Genomic DNA, 23054 nt, shown 5'->3' on the forward strand with positions numbered 1-23054 from the left:
TTAGAAGAGATGGGATTTTACCATCTTGGGGCTGGTCTTGAACTCCTAACCTCATGATCCACCAGCCTCAGCTTCCCAAAGTGCTGGGATTAGATGTGTGAGCCCCCACGCCCAGCCTTTTATAAGTCCTTTCATCCCATCCTTGTGCTTCATGGAATACATCTACCACTGGGCACCTATCGTGCTCAGTGATAGATACTCAGATTGAAATAGATACTTAATTTCCAAAATTGTGATGAGTATGCTTCTGAACATCCCTCATTATTTGGTTGGGAAAAAGTCAGGACTGCAATTGCTTGTTGACAGTATACCTACGCATACACACATACACAGTATATACATTCTGAATATTTATACATATATGCTGTATACTGAAAAAATATATATATATATGCTGTATACTGAATATTTACACACTGAATTTGAGTAGGAACTGCCCATTGCTCTTCAGAGGAGTGGTAACAATCTCTACCCCCACCGCCATTTGAAATTTCCAGCATTGCAATTTTTTGTTAATTTATTGGAAATAAAGTAATAGCTCATTTTGGCTTTAGTTTAATTCTGAACACATTTCAGGTACTCTTGATGCACTTGTTAGCCTTTGGACATTCCACTTGTGGAAACTGTTCTTATCCTTTTCCAGTTTTCTTCAGAGTTGTAGTCTTTTTGTTGATTTGTAGGAGTTTCTTTTTTTTTTTTGAGACGGTCTCACTCTATCACCCAGGCTGGAGTGCAGTGGTACAATCTCTGCTCACTGCAACCTCTGCTTCCTGGGTTCAGGAGAGTCTCCTGCCTCAGCCTCCTGAGTAGCTGGGACTACAGGTGCATGCCATCACGCCCAGCTAATTTTTTTGTAGTTTTAGTAGAGATGGAGTTTCATTGTGTTAGCCATGAAGGTCTCAATCGCCTGTCCTTGTGATCCACACGCCTCGGCCTCCCAAAGTGCTGGGATTACAGGCGCGAGCCACTGCACCCAGCCTATTTGTAAGAGTTTCTTACGAATTCTAGATATCAATCCCTTGTCGGACATATACATTTCAAAGATCTTTTCTCATTTTATTAAATTTATTCATGGTGTTGTTTTTTGAACAGATTCCTAATTTTGATGTAATCAAATTCATTCTTTTTTTTGGTTTTATGGCTAGTGTGTTTGGGGTTTGGATTAGGAATTCTTTTTCTACTTTAGAAACTATTTCTAAAGAATAGTTTTCTTTATAAACTATTATAAAGAAATAGTGGAGGATATTATCCCCCACTGACTTCTTCTATTAACCTCTAGCTTTTAACTTTCACACTCAGTCTTTAATTCATCTGTTAATAGAAACTCCCTTTGAATGTATTGCTTGCTATGGAGGCAGATTCCCAATAGGATCAACTAAATCATCCACTTTTTTTCATTGACTTATGATTATTTGAAATATGTATATTGTAGATCAAGTGTCTTATCTCTGAATTATCCTATTCCATTGGCTTATTTATACATTCTTGGGCCAGTATCACAATGATTTGGCTTTGAAACATTTCTAAACATCTGAGAGAGCAAGCTCTTTTCCTTTATTCTTTTTCATTATTGATTTAGCTGTGTAATGCCTTTTTATTTTTTTCCTTTTAAATTTAGTTAAGTTTCTCAAAAACAACGAGAACTTTAACTGGGATTGCAGTTAGCTAATGACGATAATTGACATTATATAATTTTCTATCCAAAAGCATGCTGTATCGCTCATTTATTTCTCATCATCTTCTTTGTGCTTTATTGTAAGTTTAAAATGCTATCCATGGGTGGTATGAGTAGCCTTGCTTAGGGCAATGTCCAGATACTTTCTAATTATTGTTTCTATTGTGAATGGAATCTAAATGTATTAGTCCATTTTCACATTGCTATAAAGAAAGACAGTAATTTATAAAAGAAAGAGGTGCAGTTCCACATGGTTGGGGAGGCCTCAGGAAACTTACAATCATGGCAGAAAGGGAAGGTGGGCAAGAGAGAGAGGAGCAAAGGGGGAAGAGCTTCTTATAAAACATCAGATCTCATGAGAATTCACATCTTGAGGACAGCATGGGGGAACTGCCCCCATGATCCAATCACCTCTGACCTGGTCTCTCCCTCTACACGTGAAGATTATGAGGACTACAATTCAAGATGAGATTTGGGTGGCAACATAGCCAAACCATATCACTAAGTTATTTTATTTTCTACTAAGTCATTGTTGGTGATAAAATGTCCTACTTTTTTTTAATCTAGAAAATTTGCTGAATGTTCTTATTCGTAGTTTGTTGATTGATAATATACACTACAAATAACAAGAGCCTCTGTTCTGAAACCTTAATTTCCTAGTCATTTTTCTTTCCTTACGGCACTATCCGGATCTTCCAATACCATGTCAGAGTAGACAATGGGTGTGTTTCTCTTGTTTCCACTTTTAAAAAGAAATCATCTAGAGCTTTTCTATCAAGTAAACTGTTTGTTATTTTAATATATAATCTTTAACAGAATAAGAAAGTTCCCTTGGTGTGCTTGTTTTCTGAGTTTCTTATTAAATGATTTTTTCTGCCTCAATTCATAATTTTTTTTTTTTTTTTTTTTGAGATGGAGTCTCACTCTGTCGCCCAGGCTGGAGTACAGTGGCGTGATCTCAGCTCACTGCAACCCCCACCTCCTGCCCCAGCCTCCCAACTAGCTGGGATTACAGGTGCCTACCACCATGCCTGGCTAATTTTTGTATTTTTAGTAGTGATGGGGTTTCACCATGTTGGCCAGGCTGGTCTTGAATTCCTGACCTCAGGTGATCCACCCACCTCAGCCTCCCAAAGTACTGGGATTACAGGCATTGGCCACTGCACCTGGCCCAGAAAATCATTTTTTCCTTAAGTTTATTAATGGGTTACCCACTGTTTAAACAAATAAATCCACTGTGATGTTATCAGTGTCCCAAGGGCTGCAGGCTGTGCTGTGGGTATCCAGGAAAGAGCAGGTGATGCAAGTGGAATTTGATTTGGTTTCAATTTGTCCATAAATGAAGTAAAAGGGGGGTGTTGGGATAAATACATTACAGGATATAATGCATGTAAAGTGATTGGCACAGTGTCTGGCACATAGTAGGGATGTGATCCAGGGTGGTGCACATAGCAGCATCAAAAGCATTCATTGCCTTCAGTCTGTGCATCTGCCATGTGTGATCCCCGGAACAGCAGCATCAGCACTTCCTGAGAACTTGTTAGAAATGCAGATTCCAAGGCTCCATTTCAGATCTACTGAATCAGAACCTATGAGGATGGGAGCCAAGTAATTTAGTTTTAATAAGCTCTCCAATAAGATTCTAAAGCTACGTTTGAGAACCAGTGATTAAGCACTGTTAGTCTTTCTTCTTATAGGAGCAAGCTGACATTGCACTATTCTCACATTTTGTAATAACAATTCATTAATGTTTTAGATACTCCATCAGATTCATTTGGCTAGATTTCCTTCAGGTGAGCATCTACATGCATAAGTAAAAGCATATATGTAACTAAAATTTCTCCTGTACTCTCTCCTGGTATCGCAAACTACATCACATTTAGTCACATACATTAAGTTGGGCAGCTCTTACCATTTTTAAAATTGGGGATAGAAAAATACCTTAAGGCTGGGCGCAGTGACTCACACTTGTAATCCCAGCACTTTGGGAGGCCGAGGCAGGTGGACCACAAGGTCAGGACATTGAGACTATCCTGGCTAACACAGTGAAACCCCAGCTCTACTAAAAACACAAAAAATTAGATGGGTGTGGTGGCATGGGCCTGTAGTCCCAGCTACTCAGGAGGCTGAGACAGGAGAATCGCTGAAACCCAGAGGTGGAGGTTTCAGTGAGCCAAGATTGTGCCACTGCACTCCAGCCTGGGCAACAGAGTGAGACTCCATCTCAAAAAAGAAAAATACCTTAAAATAAAAATTAACTTTCTTGAAAGTTGCCTAGTACTTGCCTCTAAAGCAATATGGGTATGATGCTTTCTGGAAAAGAGAATCTTTTATTACCATTTCAAATTTTAAATATGTTACTTCTTGGTTCATTCCACTTTCCATCAATTTTGATATTTTAGATATTTCTGAGAATTTATACATTTAAAATATATGTTTTAAATATATTAGGCTAGAGTAGTTTATAATAATCTAAATTTTTTTTAAAAAAACCTGTTTTCTCTGTAGTAATTTCTCTTCTTTATTGTGTTCTTAGATTGTCTACAAAATGTCCCTTTCTCCCTCCTTCCGTCTTCCACCCTCCTCTCTCTTTCTCTCCTCCCTTCCTCTTTAGCTCCCCTGACCAACTACTTTTGCCAAGACTGAAAATCTTTTCAAAAGGTCAACTGTTGTTTTTGTTTTTGAGATGGAATCTCACCCTGTCACCAGGCTGGAGTGCAATGACATGATCTCAGCTCACTGCAATCTCTGCTTCCCGGGTTCAGGCAGTTCTCCTGCCTCAGCCTCCAGAGTTGCTGGGACTACAGGTTTGCCCCACCATGCCCAGCTAATTTTTATATTTTTAGTAGAGACGGGGTTTCACCATGTAGGCCAGGATGGTCTCAAACTCCTGACCTCGTGATCCACCTGCCTCAGCCTCCCAAAGTGCTGGGATTACAGGCCACCGTGCCCGGCCTTCAAATTTTGTATTACTTAACTTTATTATGCCATAAACACAGACGTAATATGGTCTTGCACATATGTTCTTAAACAAGCCTAAAACATCTTCTTTTTTGACTCAGGCAGGTTAGGTTCATTAGGGGCTGTTCCCCTATGACACCAGTACTCAGGACAAATTCTACAGTATTATTTGGTATATGTTAAGAAGAAATAGGCATCTTATAAACCCAGAAATCTGCAAGAAAAAAAGAGGAGGGGTTACCCTCCCCCATCATCCCTTAGAGAGGAATATCAGAGACAAGACCCTCAGGGTGAGTCTAGTGTTCAGGGGCAGCACTGAATCCCTTATTGAGCTTTTGTATAGGGAGAACATGGGTGCCAATTTATCAATGAAAATAGACACCAATTCTGTGGATGCCGGGCATTTTGGATAGGGATGATACTCTTTACATAAATTGTCTGTAATTACACGTCTTCTAATTTTTGAGGTGGGGCCATGTGTCCTATGGTAATCTGAATGCAGAGGCAGTTTCTCCTCCTGGGAGAAAAGAGGAATGAGAGGCTGATTCTAGCTGGCTCCTTTTCTAGGTAACCCAGAGGAAAATCTTGAACAAATCTACTCATTACACCAGTACTTTTTCTTCAAATTATATCTCGTCAAATATGAAGAGTACTATCGCATCTTAGTTTTGGTTCCTATTTACTTGGTCTGTATTTTTCATCCTTTATTTTTAACATTTCTGAATCTTTTTGTATTAAACTTATCCTTATACAAAACCATTATTTTGGATCATTTTTGTTGTTGTTAAAAATGTACTCTGAGGGCCAGGTGTGGTGGCTCATGCCTGTAATCCCAGCACTTTGGGAGGCCAAGGCGGGCAGATCACAAGGTCAAGAGATCAAGACCATCCTGACCAACTTGTTGAAACCCCGACTGTACTAAAAAATTCAAAAATTAGCTGGGTGTGGTGGCATGCGCCTACAGTCCCAGCTACTCGGGAGGCTAAGGCAGGAGAATCGCTTGAACCCGGGAGGTGGAGATTGCAGTGATCCTAGATCACGCCACTGCACTCCAGCCTGGCGAGAGAGACTCCGTCTCAAAAAAATAAAATAAAATAAAAAAAGCACTCTGAGACTTTTCAGTATTTCTCATTTGTAATTATTTTAATTATCATGACATTTCAGCTGTCTTATTTGACTTTCTAAATAGTCTACACTTTTTTCCATCTTCTTTATTACTTTCCCCTATATAAACAAATTTTGTTCTTCAGATATAAAAGTTACATATTATACATTTGTATTTATGATTTCTGCCTTTAAGACATCTAAAGTCTATTTAGTCTTCTTAATTTCCCAAATTAATCAGTATCTATATGTTCTTTATTGTCTGTATTTTAGTTCCTAATTGGTATAAATATATTTTGTCTTTTTCTTTTGATGTACTCAAGCATTTTTTAACCATAAATTGAACCAAATTATTTGATTTCTCTCATTTCCATATTGCTTATCAAATCCTCCTGAATTTTGTTTCTTCCATAAGTACCTCTTTCTCTCTCTCTTTCCTTTCTTCCTTCCTCTCTCTCTCTCTCTCTTTCTTTTTGACGGAGTCTCATTCTGTAGCCCAGGCTGGAGTAAAGTGGCATGATCTCGGCTCACAGCAACCTCCGCCTCCCAGGTCCCGGTTCAAGCAATGCTCCTACCTCAGCCTTCCAAGTAGCTAGAATTCTAGGCATGAGCCACCATGCCCAGCTGATTTTTGTATTTTTTAGTAGAGATAGGGTTTCACCGTGTTGGCCAGTCTGGTCTTGAACTCCTGACCTTGTGATCTGCCTGCCTTGGCCTCCCAAAGTGCTGGGATTACAGATGTGAGCCACCACGCCCAGCTAAGAGTACTTTTTCAAATGCATTTCTAGTGTGTGCCTCCATAAGAGAAAACTTCTAGGCCCTATATGACTCAGAATATTGTGTATTATGTCTTCACATTTTTTAAAAAAATAATTTGAGACAGAGTCTTGCTCTGTTGCCCAGGCTGGAGTGCAGTAGTATGATCTCAGTTCACTGCAACCTCCGCCTCCTGGGTTCAAGCAATTCTTGTGTCTCAGCCTCATGAGTAGCTGGGACTATAGGTGTGTGCCATCATGCTGGCCTAATTTTTGTACTTTTTTTTTTTTTTTTTTAGTAGAGACAGGATTTTACCATGTTGGCCAGGCTAGTTTCAAAATCCCGACCTCAGGTGATCCACCCACCTTTGTCTCCCAAAGTGCTGGGATTACAGGCATGAGCCACCATGCCCAGTCTGTCCTCACATTTGAATGATGATTAGCTAGATATATTAGTTAGGGATTTTTTTTTTCCCTACTGCTTTAGAAACTTAACTTCTTCAACTTCTTGCTTCTAAATTTGCTGTTATAAAGACCAATGTCGGTCTAATTTTCATGACTTTGTAGGTGATTTGTTCTTTCTGAAAGTTTATTTATCCTTAACATTCACTATAGTATCATGTTGCCCTTATGTCTTCCAATTTGAGCCTCTTTCATTTGACATCTTTCGACATTTTTTAAACTCTTGAACACATATCGTATTATTTCTTCAGATATTTCCTGTTTTCTGTTTTCTTTCTCTTTCTGGGATTTCTATTCTCAGATATTGGTATTTTTATTTTCTAAAATTTCCAGCTACAGAATCCTTTATATTTTCCATCTTTATTTATTTTGCTGCCTTCTGCAATAGTTCATTCACCTCATTTTCTATTTTTAATCTCTACAAATTCTACTATTTATTCTAACTACTGAGTTATTACTGACATTTTTCATTCTTATTTTACCATTTGGCTCTTCTTATGAGTTTTGTTCATTCTTTATATTGCAAAAATCTTTCTTTAAGTACATTTATTTTGCTTATTTTAATTTTTTTTATCTTCCAATTATTCTACATCAGATGATGTACAATTTCACCTTTGTGGCCTTTGTTTGCTAGTAACCATCTTCCTCAAATGTCTTATTATTTTAGCCTGTGAATTCATGTCAAGGGAAATCTGCTACTCTGCCCGGAGTCTGTAATAGGAGGGCTGAAGGCTATGGTGGGTGTGCTTCCAGAAGAATATAGAAACACAGAAGGGGAAAAGTTCTTGGGCACAGAACTCAGAAAACAACAAAAAGACAGCTAAATCTTCCCATTCATTTCCAATTCACCAACCACCTCCTCCGATCATTGTTTGACCCTTAAACCTTGTGCTGCAGCAGCACTGAGAGGAGACAGGGCTCCTCGCCCTCCATTGTTGGGGGCTGGAGGATGGAGAAGTGAATGGCAGGGTGTGTCTGGCCAGCCTGCAAGTCTGTGGCCACTCATACCAACATGGTTCTCACATAGCCCTGATCTTACCTCTCCTCCTTTCCAAAATTGGAGGCCTAGGGAATTGCATCCAATTTATGTGGAGAAAAGGGCAGGTGCAAAGCTTAGTGGCATCTTACAACCTATGCCCTCATAGCTTCTTCCTGAACCTCTGGGCTAAACTTTAAATGTCACCAACTCAAAACTCCCCAACTGGCAAAATAGAAATTAGACTCTTCACGGGTCCTCCGGCTTTTCAAGTTTCATTACTCAAATCCATGCTTTCCTCTAGATTCTACAGTTTTCTTAGGGTTGACTTTGGAGGAGGAACAGATACCCCAGGCCAGTCTGCCACCTCAACAAGAATGCTTTATTTAGTGGCATTCTGCCTCCAATTCACGTCTATGTCATTAATTTCAGTCTCTTCTCCAGGTCATATCAAACTTGCGGAGTAAATATTTTCCATGTGTCTTATTAAATGCTCTCAGTTCATTCTCTCATTTATTTTTCCAACAAATATTTTCAAGCATTAAGACATGCTGGCACTCCGATTAGTGCCAGGAACGCAAAGATGAATTAAAACACAGCACAGACCTTGCAACATTTAGCCAACCAGTGTTAAAAGACTTTAGGGGAGCACACAATGAAACGCCTTTGAAACTACCACATTAGTTATTTGAGTTATGGTGATGATTAGAATATATTCTCTCCCATCCCACATAACTCAAAAAGATTATTTTTAATGAGCTATTATTTCATTTCCCAGGCTTTATTTCTCATTGTTTAATTCTTTTAAAATAGCATTTCACATTATTGAGGGGAGGGTTAGTTCATCTGCTGATTGCTATACCTTCTGGGATCCCTTCTGTTCCCTAGGGCTGAGGCAAAACCCAAATTTACTAATGAACTGCCAAAAATTTCATCTCACAAATTCCTACTCATATGCCATTACTGTAAAGGCTTTGTAGTTATTACAGTGATGAGTTTATAGCCTGCAATCTAGGACAGTGCTGTTACAACTAATTCATTACCTACACTTTACACATTTTAAAGAGGAAAAAAGGGTGTGTGTGTGTGTGTGTGTGTGTGTGCGTGTATGTCTGAAAGACAGAGAGTGAGACTGAGTTGTGTGTGTTTTCTCATTTAACATTGGACTCCATTCCACAATGCACTAAAGGATTAATAAAGTTATTTAATCCTTGATCGTTAAAGTCATGTCAGCCTTTGGTAAATCCTCTCCCTGCCATAGGTCATTAATTCTTTTTTTTATTCAATCAGTGTTAATTGTGTGCCTACAATGTGCTAGGCCCTGTGAAAGTGCTGATGATACAGCTATTGCGTCAAATTTGTAATGGAGCAATTTAACTGGTCTGAACTACATTTCCCAGAATTCCATTTTCTAGATATTCCTGGTTAGGGTGGGCTACCACAGACATTTCTTGTGGGAGATGTTGCGAGGTGGAAGTGGAGCAATAGCCATTTTGTAGCTCACCAATATTGTTAAGAATCTGCTAACTTACCGCATTGATGCGAGTTAGCAGGTGGGCCTGGACTCCACCTTCCCCTGGATCCTCCTTAAACTTCTTTGACCCAAAAACCAGGAATATGTGTCCAGCTCCATGAAAAAGCACCCTGGTTTCTGCATGACATCCACACCATGAAGGTCAGAGGAAATAAGAACTGACATGGGCTTCAGGTCATACTTGTGGGGTTTTAGCTCATGCCATGGGTTCTAGCCTCCTTTTCACCTCTCCTGCCTGACATCCATTTTTTCTTTTCTACCTGCTTACCTATGGGCTTTAGCTCCAGTATCAGACATGAAGACAGGAGCCTTAAAGAGACTTCCACACCAGCTCCCACATGACATCAAGTCAAGTGCCTATAGAAAAACCCTTAGTATCACATGTATTCTTAGTATCACTTAGAAGCCTAAGTGGTTTTGCTTTTCTGATTGAATGCTGACTGACAGAGCTAATAAACAAAAAAGAAATTCTAATTTCTACCCTCATTGAGTATATGATTTAGATGGGGAGGAATATATTTTCAAAATATTACATCACAGTTAATTCATTATAACTCTGAGATGTCCTGTGAGCAAAAATTAAGAGTGACAGGAGAGCTTCTCATCAGGATTCTTCTAGAGAGAGTTTCATGAGGCTATTAGAGCAGAGAATGTGTTCCATTCTATCAAGATTCCCTTGGTTCCCATTTTACCTCTTTTGTAAATGCCCCTGGCTATTTATTTTCAGAAATAGCAACTCTTTCATGGAGGACTGATCTTGGGCTATTGAAATGTGCTTTGTCCCCATGAGGAGAATCTGAAGCTTGGTCCACAAGATGTATCTGTCCCCCAAATTGCAAAAAAAGAACGTCCCCAAACTGTTTCTCCCTTTGCAGCTTTCCTTGCCCACTGACTCTTGTAGACAGAATTAAAGTGGATGATAATAAGCAATTTTTTAACTTAGAATTTAACATTGAGACATTATTATTTAAGCATATGTTCAATGATTTAATAGAGGTCTAATCAATTTTAAGAGTGTCTATTCAACATGATCAAAACTAACCTTACCCTTCTCCAAAACTATACTGCCAGCCAAAGAAAGAATAAAGCCCAAAATTGGTAAGTTAACTTAGTAAGAAACAGTGACACAGTGGCCAACCTTCCTGGTACCTTAGCCTCTTTATTTCTCTCCAGTCTGTTCCCTTCTTCACCCCTATCTTTCAATCTTCTTTATGACTTACCGAGTTGAGAACCCCATCATCTCTTGCCTGGACTTCCAATTGTTACTTAACTTTTCCCCATAGTCTTTCCACTTTCATTGCATCATCGACTCTGTCTCAGAAGAAACTTGCATGCCTTGTGGACATGCAAGTATCCAGCTCAAAACACCTTAAGGCTTCTAAGCATTGAGTATCAAGTATTTCAATTTTAGTAAAGTACTCCTGGAAAAAACTTGTTAAAACACAGATCAATGGTCGTCTATAGAACTAGGTGATGAACTATCCCAATTTCTTAGCATGAAGATTAGGATTTAGTTCAGGTACTGTCCGGCTGTCCAGCTCTTCTCCCACATTCTCTTCCACTCTCAGAAAGCTTTAGCCATCTCTTGAGCATTTTTTAAAAAATATACCACCTTGCCCTTGCATATGCTGTTCCTACTATTCAGAGTGCCCTGCCTTGCCTTGTCAGACTTCTATTGTTAACTCACATTTTACTCTTGAAAGCTTTCTCAGATGCTCCAAGGTACAACATTGGCTTTCTCTGGGCTTCTATACTCTGTAGCTTTAAAACAACCCTCTTGCTATGGGCTATCTTTTGTACATGTCTGTTTTCCAAATAATAGGCTGTAAATGCTTGGGAGCAAGATACTGTCTTTTCAATTTTTTAAATTCTCTAACATGTCAGAGATGGTTAAAAAAAATTTGATGAATGAAGAAAATTAATTACATGTTTCTTACTCCCTGAGGAACTCAAAGCATCCTAGAAATTGCACATGTCTATTGCAAGGTATGTAACACATACGAGATTATCTCCCTATTGTCCCAAGAGTCTTAGCTTTAGCCTAGATATCTGATGACCCACTCAGCAAAACAAAAACCTTTCAGTTAACTAGACCTTTTTTCTTGGAATGGGATTGCTTAAAGGATCTTCCATTTTTACCAGAGCATGTACTTTTGGGATCTCACCTGCCCTGCACCCCTAATCCTCAAACATTTAATTGAATTTTTTTTCAGAGAGAATTTCTGGAAAATATGATATCATCCATCACACTGTACCTGTGGTGATATCTTCGTGTCCCTTATAGAGTTGTGCTCTGGACAACCACCAATTAGCCTCCCCCTTATCTGACTCTGATTCCAATAATGTTCTAAACTTTCAAAAATAGATTCTCCCCAAAAACAGATTCCCACCAAAAATACCCTACGATGTATTCAAGAACTGTGAGGAATCAGCCAAAACCTACAATATTTCTAGTTGAGTCTTCTAGGATAGCAAATCACACTGTGCAAATCTTCCAATCATATCTGATTCTGTAGCAATAATACAGACCAGATGGCAGTTAACTGTAACATGGGTGAAACTAGGGCAGAAGACATGAATTTTCTTTTGTCTCTAGGTTGTCTGTTTCTCAGGCTGTAGACTTTGGGCCACCTGCATCTAAATCAATGAGCATGTTTATTAAAAGACACTTCCCTCTGCACCACCAGTGAGATACCGTTTCAGCAACCCTAGAGATTGGTTTCAAGAATTTCAGCTCTTTTTTTAATTTTATTTTTGTTTTAAGAGCAACACTAGTGTCCATGTCAAAATGCAAATTAGACAAACCCCCTCTCTCTGGGCAGTCATTGCTACAGTCCTCCCTGCAGAATTATCTGCCCAGGCGTGCCCACTGATATCTGAGACATATACTGTCATATCCCACAAAAGCCATATAATTGTGTACGCGTCCAGCACTTCCTAATTCTTCTGTAATGTGAACTCATTCACATTTCAGCCACAGCTAGTACAAATACATTTTGAATAACTGATTCAATAATGTACAGTAGATTGTAAATGGTAAAACATTTAATTGGATAACATAATTGTTTCTAAATCTCTGATTGATAAAATTAGATGGAGTTGGGGGCCAGCTGTCATAAAAAATATGAGAGAATAGCTCTATGATAACAAAGAAAACAGCCTAAATCCAATGAGAGAAGGAGGCAGCATAATTCTTTGTGCTTCTTTCTCTCACTGCCACTTAAAACTCACTGTTCTTTTGAAGTCATTCCTAAAACTACTCTGTATTCAAGATGTAAATTAACAGCAAGCTATCTATTAAAAGACTTATAATGATGTCACTTTCCAACATAGTTCCATATATATAAAAATATATATTAGAAAAAATATTTATTTCAAATGCTTAAGGGGCTAAATGAAGAATATTTTAAGCTTTCCTTAAAATAATCTGTGTGTTGTCTTTCTGGTGATGTTAACATCTAAGTAATATTACAATATGAGAATTCTGTTAAAAGATTTTACAGTAAGACTTTCAGGTGTTAGCTAGAAAAAAAAAATCCTCTAGCTTTCTTTTCAGTCTAATAAAAGGCCCATTTTTCTTACAAAATCGTCATTTAAATTTATTAGATGCATAACAATGACACTAAGTACCCAGAATCTTCCTGGTATGGAGGAAAAAAATTATTGTATTTTTAAAAATTAAGGAGTTAGCCAAGCACAGTGGCTTATACCTATAATCCCAGCACATTCAAAGGCCAAGGCAGGCAGATCACAAGGTCAGGAAATGGAGACCATCTTGGCCAACATGATGAAACCCCATCTCTACTAAAAATACAAAAATTAGCTGGGCGTGGTGGGGCACAGCTATAGTCCCAGCTACTCGGGAGGCTGAGGCAGGTGAATCACCTGAACCCAGGAGGTGGGGGTTGCAGTGAGCCAAGATAGTGTCACTGCACTCCAGTGGCAGAGTGAGACTCTGCCTCAAAAAAAAAAAAAATTAAGGCGTTAATGTGGTGTTGACTGTGTTCAGTTATTTCATTTATTTTAGACTGTGTCTATGAGGGCAAATATAACGGAGCACTTTACAATTACCCAAAAAATTTGAGCATTATAGTCGAAAAAAAATCTGATTAATTAATATCGAAGTTTGTTTTTCCCTACAAGTTACTTTGAATAATCCATGTAAATTACATTATCCCTTTACTTCTTTTGGATTTTTAGATAGACAATTCCTTGAGGGTGAGACCCATTTCCATATTTCCTTTTTATTAGTCTTGCATATCCTTCTTTGGGACTTTGGATCTTTCGAGGAACTAGCTGATAAACACACTAGGATTAAGCAGAACATTAATAGGCAATGTCCTAAGAAAACAAGGTGTTTCCACATGTTCACAAATATCTGAGTATTTCCATTTTACTGTATTGTTTTGGTACTAATTCGCTAAGCAAACGTTTGTCAATTTGTGAATTAGGATCTTAGTTACAGGTCTAACAGAAACATCATCCACTTACTAGTTTAAGTGCTCATGTTTTCATAGCAATTCTCATTAAGTAAAAATTTTGGCAAAATGTGGCCCTTCTTACATATCATTAAATAGCAAGCTAATTTGTGTGTGCATACATGTGTGTGTGCTCGCACACTTCCTCTAAGAAAAGAGTGACTAAAATCAACATTCAGAAAAAAAGAAGCAAATGATAAACATAAAAAGGAGAGTGTCATGACCTCATTCTAATTAATGACTTTGATAATCATTACTTGCTGTGGAGTGGCATTCGTCCTGGTTCAGTCTTTAGCGCAGGCATTCACCACTCAATATTGTGCAGGCAAAGTGAAGAACTTTGCCATGTCAATTACCTATTACAAACAAACTATCAAGTCTCTTTGAAATAGTTAAACAAATCTATACATTGATATTTGCTGGCATCTTTATGCTACATTGAATCCACTTGAAGTTTATGCAGTATGAACTTCTCTGCAGGTATTTCTGAGATCTTAAAGTTGAGAAAGTCTCCAAGGAGATGAGCATTCTGATGTACTGCAGAAATGCTGGGTATTCCTATCAAAACAGTGAAAAACAGAGAAGCGTAGTGCCAGTGCCCCAAATTAAGGATGCTTTTTAAACCTTCCATTTCATTAAATTGCATGGCTGGATAGGAAAGTCATGCTAAAATATTGTGATTAACACAAAGGAAGCTTAACAGACAATGCTATTATAGGTGAAAGACTGCTAATTGCCATCTTCCCAATAACTTATTGATTTTAATCAAATCTTCCTAGAGCAGCATGCCGGCAGCAAATGGATAACTAGATAGAGGGAAAACACAACAATGGAAGGAGTAATATGGAAGAAATTATTCATGTTTGATTTGTATAAAATTGAACAAATATTCTTGATCAGCATTTATACAAATACAGATTCGTCAGGAAGGTGCTATCTAAATTGCTTCTCTCACAGTATATTGAAATTACCATAACTGTTAGCATTTTTAATTATTTTGATCTGCTGAAAATAGATTAAACTGAATGGGAAATTGGCTTATTAAGGCTTATATATTTGAGTTAATATGAAATGTTCTCAGCCAGTGTGTCTTGAGAATCTGTCTAAAAGACACTCACTATATCTGGTTGACAATGAGACAGGGAGGAGTGGTGGATTTGATCCTCAGAAAGAAGTTTTGTTTTGAGGTAGAAGTGGGAAAAAAAAGTCTTCTCAATCCCTTCACTTTATTAGCAAAATTTAACTACATCTAGTAATGGAAATATTTCATAAATGAGCAACTGGTCTGTTTGATAGATAGAACCAAGTTTTCCTAGGGAAAAAAATCTTGCTAGACTAAACTTAACACTTAAAAAAAATGGAGAACCCTTGAAATCCATCTTGTATTACAAGAGCAGTTTCTCAGTGTGAGATTCAATATAGTGTGAAACATTGAAGAGCTCACACTTTGGTCATTCACTGATGATGAAAAAGAAGTACAATGTCGAGTTTCAATTACAGTCTGTAGGCAGGCCCCGTGGCATCCCACTGACTGTTTATCTCTTGGGAATGTCTTATTCATCAAATTGTGACACTGGACCCAAAGGTAGATTTCAAATATGAGCATGACTACACTTTTTTTTTTTTTTATATATACAGAGTATTTAGTTTCCCTTGTAAATCAAATGAATAGCATAAAGATTTCAGTTCCAAAATTATCTTCTTCCACATCTACATATAATTATGTGTTTTAATAGTGCAGAGTAGGGTTTGTCAATTTCAACACTATTGACATTTTGGGACTAGATAATTATTTGCTGAAGGGGTGGGGTCTGTCCTGCGCATTTTAGGAAGTTTAGCAGCACTGCTTGCCTTTACCTACTAGATGCCAGTAGCACTCCCCTACCACCAATTTGTGACAACCAAAATGTCTATAGATATTGTTAAATGTCCCCTGCTGAGTAGAATCACCCCTGGTTGAGAATCATCAGATTAGAAGAGGGAATTCTATAGTTCTCTTGATAATTATGCATCTCAAACAATTATCTAGAAAATTTCCATTTCATCCTAAAATGTAGAAGCAGAATAATGAAATTTGCATTATGGCTCCGAAGTCTGAGAAGTTTCTCTTTAAATATAGTGTATCCACAAAAACACCTGCATCTAGGTCAGCATTTGAAATTCATGAGATTAATTGACTATATGAAACAGGTAGTAGAAAATAATCACAGTGGGAGTTTGAAAAGGCAAGTAAGTCTCAAGATTAGAAGATGCTACCTTCTGTTTAAGGTTCTAGGGAAATACAGTCTAGTCCAACAGTGGCAAATGGCTTGGAAATAGCTGCCAACTCCAGCTGACTGGTAGTGGCTGATGGAAGCCCTGTATTGAGGAGGATTCTGATTCTGCATCCAGGCTCGGCAGGAAAGAGGACTGTGATGAATTAGTGAGGTCTACCTTGGACGAGGCAAATGGAAATATGGGAGCTTATCTCAGACACTAGCCCTTTTCCTTTCTAGTCATTTGAACTTATTTGCTCTCAAAATTATTTTAAGCACCTAATGAGACTGTGGTATGCTGTTTTTCTGCTGCATAAATAAATACGTTTAAAAAAGAAAATGAATAAAATGATGATCATTTCTAAATATTTACTAAGCATCTCCTCTTCCTTAGACACCTGTTTTGAGCTCTATAGGCATGCTATTGAATGACAAACATAGCTTCAAATATCTATCGAAACATTCATGTTCCAGTGGTCTGGCCTCCAATGCAAAAGAAGCCACTCATTTAAAAAACAAAAAAAATCAACCACAGGGACTTGACATCCCAGGAATGTATAGTTTCCTCTAAAATCTGCATAAATATTTCCATTCTGTGTTATCTAGTATTCCTCTTAGTTTCTGAGGTTCCAAGAACCAATATTATATCAGGCCAATATCCCTTTGCATCTAGCCAGTGGTACGGACTTAGTGTCTAAGAATGCTTTGCTGGACAAGGCAAGTTGTATACTTCCTTAAGGCTGAAAATGACCATGCATAGGATAATGTTTGGGGAATGGGTAAACAGGAAGTAGCCAATCATATGCAGGACACGTCGAAGATCCTTTGGAAAGTTCTTCCCAAATAACAATGTACATTATTATCTCTCCCGCAAAATTTAAAAAGATATAACCACAAAATTTAAATAACTTCTTTAGATCAATACTAAATACATAATTATAAAAATGATTTACAAAATGATTTTCTAGGTACAAACTACTACTTTTCACCTCTGTGGCTAGCACTAGCAGTTGGCTTGTTAGACCAGGAGCTAGTATTCAAAAAGAAGTTATGGTTTGCTCACTCTTTCCTAGTTGCTGCTTTTATGAATGAGAATGAAAATAAGCTCTTCCAAAGTGTGGGTTCTAGACTCCATCAATCAAGTGACAGTAAGCTAACACCGTCTGGAAAGGCTCAATCCAAATTTGTATCTTGGCACAAAAATTGCAAGTGACATGTGAATAATCGAAACTATACATATTAAATCTTTAACTGCTAAGGTTCTGCTTTAGATAAGGTTGACATAAAACTTGGTCAACTTCATTTTTTTGTATCAGGATTGATCTCATTTCACTGGTAGATGTAAATAAAGACTGAGACAAATTGAGTGTGTAGCTAAATTTACTGACCCCCAAGGCAAGGAAAACCTATTCCAATGCAAAGAATAAGATTTGTGGGTTGGGGTTTTCAGATTGTCAGAGGGATATTAGCTCTGAAAAGATTAAAGCCTTGGGAATTGACTTGCATGTGGATATAAAAGGGCAAAAACAGCCCCTTGTAAAGGTGGCCTCCCAAACCAGTGGCAAGGCAGGGCTTCCAAAGTCAATGGCCACAAAAGCTCACTGGGAAATGTGATTGACCAGTTTAAACAAGTCATTGGCTTATCAGTTTAGGATTGACTGGCTGTAGAAAAGTTCAGCACAGCCTGATTGTGGAGCCCCAAATCCTCTGGCTGAATAGTCACAAGGTCACTGTGGGGCTATCTTTGGCCTACTCTGACTAATTATCTGAGAAAAAGTTGTTTGCTTCCTTCTTGTGGTATCCTGACCACTTGCTATTTTACACCCCCAAGGCTCAAGGGTCATGTGAAGATCAAGTTCACCTGCACAAGTTCAAGGTGCTTTGGAAATATCATGTTGCCCCCATGCTAATTTGTCATCTGTGGCAGCTTCAAAAGGAATAATATATTTTACAGATATATATATATATATATACTTTCCACTTCATAGGACAATCATTAGAAAAAATGAGTGTTTTTCTTCATGTGAAACATCTGCGGCAAGTTGTTCCACATTCTAGAAAACAAAGCTAGGGTTAAAACCTAGTAGAAAAGACAGAGAATGCTCAACATAACCAAAAGGGTTCCTTGGTCAAACACCTTGCTGTGCAGAATGGATACCTGTGCAGCTCAGAATCGAAAATGAATCCAAAATAACATCAAGGACAGAGCCCTTGAGGGGATTTCGAAGGTATAGTTAGATGCACATTGCAATTGAACTACTAATATTGGGTAAATGAGGGAGTAAAACAGATTACATGATTCGTTATCAGCTTCAAATATTTGAAAGGACTCCCATTTGAAAGAATACTTTGGGGCTTTTCCTTCCACAAGAAACATGTTTCATGTCATCCAGACACTAAGTATATTTCTTTCACAAAAACTGTTACATTATCTGGGTAAACATGTCAATCAAAGACTACAACTAGCAATTTACAGCAATGATGCTAGATTTAACATCTAGAGAGCACGATTCCAGTGGGAAATAGTATTTTTATTTACCTCTTTGTTACTAGAACTATTTTTTTAAAAAGGTTTTTACATAAGGAGCTTTGAAAGGAGAGTATTTATGTTATAACCCAAACAAATCTTTAAAACTTTGAGGTATTTTTATTGGATTGCTTTCTCTTTCAATTTAAGAGATAATTTCTCTAAAATACTATTTACCAAATTTTTCAGTGTGTCCCAGAACAAACACTTGTTCTTATAATGAAGCTTTGGGAGAAGGGTGACATGATATATTATTCTGCTTGCATGTTAAGGTTTAATCATTACTTATTAATTATCTTATTTTCACGAGATTTTCTCAAACTTAATATTCTATTAAGGTAGCATCTGTTAGAGGAATTATCTTGGTTTTTTAAAGCAAATTTTAGCTGATTACCATGAATCTACATAATTAAAATTAGGTCTAATTATGTAGTGTAAATACATGTAATATATTTATAACATATAATGACATAATTATGATTCACAATAATGTTGAAAAACTCCCCCTTAAAATTAGTAAGGAAAATATGTTGCACAATCCCTCTCCAATTTATTAGCAATTTTACAATGTATGTTTCTTCTGTAGCTTCTAAACTGGAGCTTTGTCAAGACAATAAAATTAAAAATAAATATATTTTGAAGTTATTAACCCAAAAGAATGTTACCAAACCTTCCTTTGATTTCAAAACTATAAATATTTTCCAACCTTTTAAAAAAATACATCTTAAAATGTTAATCCTAATAAGAATCCATTTCTAATGCACCTTGAACCCATTGTTGAGTGTCCAGCATATCTAGCCAAGAGTTAATGTAAGACAGTTCTCACTTTGTCTTATAAATGACAGAAAATGTAACAAACTGTGATGAATTTTTGCTCAACTACTGCTTGGAAATACAATGAGAAAAATTTGGGCAACACAGCTGCATTTTGTATCCTATATTAAGGATACAAAAACATTTCAAAATTATAAGACAAAATTATTCATTTAATTCACAAAATTGAATTATAATATTAGGGTTCAGGGTGCCCTCAGCTGCCCTGAGAGGACGTTTCTCCAGGTTCTTGGTCTCCTGCCCTCTCAGGAATGAGAGAGGGGACCATGGCACAGTGCGTAATAAATGCCGGACTCAAAAGTGTCTGTAGAAAGTGATGTACAGGTATTGATCGACTTACCACCTATGCAACATACGACCCTTCAACTTTACGACCACAATCACTAGCCACGACTGCTCCGTCTGGCAGCGCAAACGTTGCCCAGCTGGGCGTACGACAGTGCGGACCAGCTTCCAGCAGCACTACCATCTCCGCGTGCACCATTTCAGCTGTACATACAGCCTACTCAACTTATGACCAAATCGTGTTACGACCGGCCTGCAGTCCCGACTGTGGTCGTAAGTCAAGCACTAGCTGTATTTAGAGAGAGAGAGAGAGAAGCAGGAGAAAGAGAGAGAAAGCAACAGCTAACTCTCACGCTGAGTGAGTGAATCCAGAAAGATGGAATCTAGGAGAGGAAAGCAGCTTCCACACCGAGTGGAAAGGAATAGCGAGAGATGGAGTTTAGGAGGGGAAGGCAGGCTTCCACGAGAGAGTGTGGAAGGGGACTCCAGAGGGGAAATCCAGGAAAGAGAAAGACAGTTTCCACGAGAGTGTTCGTGGAAGGGGACCCAAACATGGAGTCCGAAGGGGTGTGGAAGAAGGGGACTTTTAACCTGGGAGGAGCCCTCAACTTCTCCAGGACCCCTGGCCAATGAAAGGAGTTCCTTAGAACTTCCGCTGAAGTGATTGACTCTTAGTTTCTTCCCATGCTCATGAAATTCAAACATAAATCATTAAATCTCCCGGATGGAGAGAGATGGGAGAGGAGCATGGTGCTAGAAAATTTTGCCCTTAAAGCTACGCCCCCTTGTGGACCCTGGAAAGAGAACACCTTCCCTCAGAAGGATATATTTGATTTGCTAGGGCAGGACTGACATTTTTCTGTAAAGGATTATAGTAAATATTTTAGGCTTAGAGGGTCATATAGTCTGTCGCTGCTATTCAAGTCTACTGCTGCAGCTCTAAAACAGCCATAGACAAACAAATGGGTGTGGCTGTGTTCCAATGGAACTTCATTTACTAAACAGGCAGCTGCTGCATTGGTTTGATGTGGCTGAGTTTGTTGAGTCCTGTACCGCAGTGGTTGAAAGAATTGATTCTGGAGTTTGTCCTCTATGTTTATATATTTCTTTCACCGTTTAATAACTTTGTGACCTAAGCTAACTTACTTTGGTTTTCTCATTTGTAAAGTGGTGGTAATAACTGCTCCTGTCACATAAGGTTGTTGTGAGGATAAAAAGGAAACAATTTATGTAGAGCACTTATTCCTTTGTAGGAGGAATAAATTGTTGTTTATAGATATATAGCATGTATATGCAAAATATTTAGTATTCAACATTGGTTTTCAGATTTTTATAGCACAATTTTACACATTAAAATTTGAGAAGCACTGGTTTAGTTGTGGAAGCAAAAATGTTCATATGATAAATAATTTTTCCAAAGTAGTACACCACAATGTCCTGATGAGCCTGACCTTATACATAAGACATAAACTATATAAGTGTACTAAATAAATGATTGTACTCTAATGCCTCCTCATCAGCAGGTGAGTACATCCCAAGACCCCCAGTGGATGCTTGAAACTGTGGATAGTTGCTGTCCATCAAATCACATTTCTGTTTCATGTGCTCATCCACAAACTTAATAACCTTTCCATCTTAACTAAGCACTTGTCACGCACTGTGGCTATAAGTTTTGCAGTTTGAGGTGTGACAGCAAAACTGGGATGAATTTTTTTTCCTTCTTTACAATTTTGTGGATAAATTTCTTCTTATCATAGATCTTAATAACCTTTTTCAACTGTTTTTCTTAAAGACCTTTCACTGTTTCACATAGAATAAATATTTTATGGCTTTTCTTTAGCACATCTGAATTGCCACCATCCCTACTGCTGTGCTTTGGAGCCATTACTAGGTAAAATAAGGATGCCTTGAGTCCAACCACTGATAACTGAGATGGCTGCTAAGTGACTACTGGGCAGGTAGCGTCTACAGGGTGAGCAAGCAGGACAAAGGAATGATAAACTATTCCAATAGAGTGCACATGGTGTATTTTTAGAGGATTTTATGAAATATCCTACAACATTCTTCTTCAAAGATCATTGAACATTTCCTAAAGGATTTTCATGAATATATATTTGTCTCGCCACTAAAAATGCACACCTTTTAAGGATAAGGTCTGTGTTTATATATACATGTGTGTGTATATATATATATATATTTTTATATATGTCATATATATATGTTATATATATGATATATATAAATATATATTTAAACATATATAAACATATATATTTATATATGTTATAAAAATATAGACATATATTTATGTTATATATAAATACTATATATGCACATGTATATATAATATATATATTTATATATATACATATATATTATATATACATGTATATATATTTATATATGTTATATATATAGATACAATATATATATGACACTACATATATTGTATTTCCTTTTGTGCTTCTCATGTTTTTATGGACACCCAATTGTCAAATATACATTTTTGACTATTAATAAATTAATTTTACTATTAAGTATGCAAGATTGTCAAAATTAATTCACCAAACTTTTCTTGATATCTTACAATCAATAGTTCAGATACTGTTATGAGGATAAGTGAGATAACACCTTATAATTTTAAAATGGGGATCCTACCTGCTTTATCTTTCCAAAAGTTGTGAGGAATAACTTCGTAGAGAGAGATCCAAGATGGCTGATCACTAGCAGCTCGGGATTGTAGCTCCCAGTGAAAGCGCAGAGAACGAGAGGATGCCACACTTTCAGACGAATTTTTGTTGCTCACAGACCAGGAGATTCCCAGTGGAGGAGCCTCACGGGTCGCCAGCGTGACTCTTGTGGCCAGCGTGGTAGTTTTGCTGGCGCCTCAGTGTGGCAGTTCTTGGTGCAGAGTAAACGGGACTGGGTCCCCTTTTGGCCGACGTTTGGAGCTCCGGGAAGGCAGAGTCGCCTATTCAGCTGATTGAAGGACGGACTCAAGAAGGAAGCCAGACCCGAGATTCCCGGGCAGAAAAGCATCACGAATCTTAACGCCGCTGTTTTACCTGGAGCAGTGGGTTGCTCAGATTCTGGCCCTGGGAATCAACAAGTTGGACGTCCACTCAGAAGCCTAATTAGAAAGTCAGTAATTATAAAGATGACAGATGGACGAATTTATAACGAAGGGAAGAAACCAGCCTAAAAAGGC

This window comes from Sapajus apella, unplaced genomic scaffold (assembly GCF_009761245.1).
Source record: "Sapajus apella isolate SASKATOON/1434 unplaced genomic scaffold, GSC_monkey_1.0 scaffold79, whole genome shotgun sequence".
In the NCBI taxonomy this organism is placed as follows: Eukaryota; Metazoa; Chordata; class Mammalia; order Primates; family Cebidae; genus Sapajus; species Sapajus apella.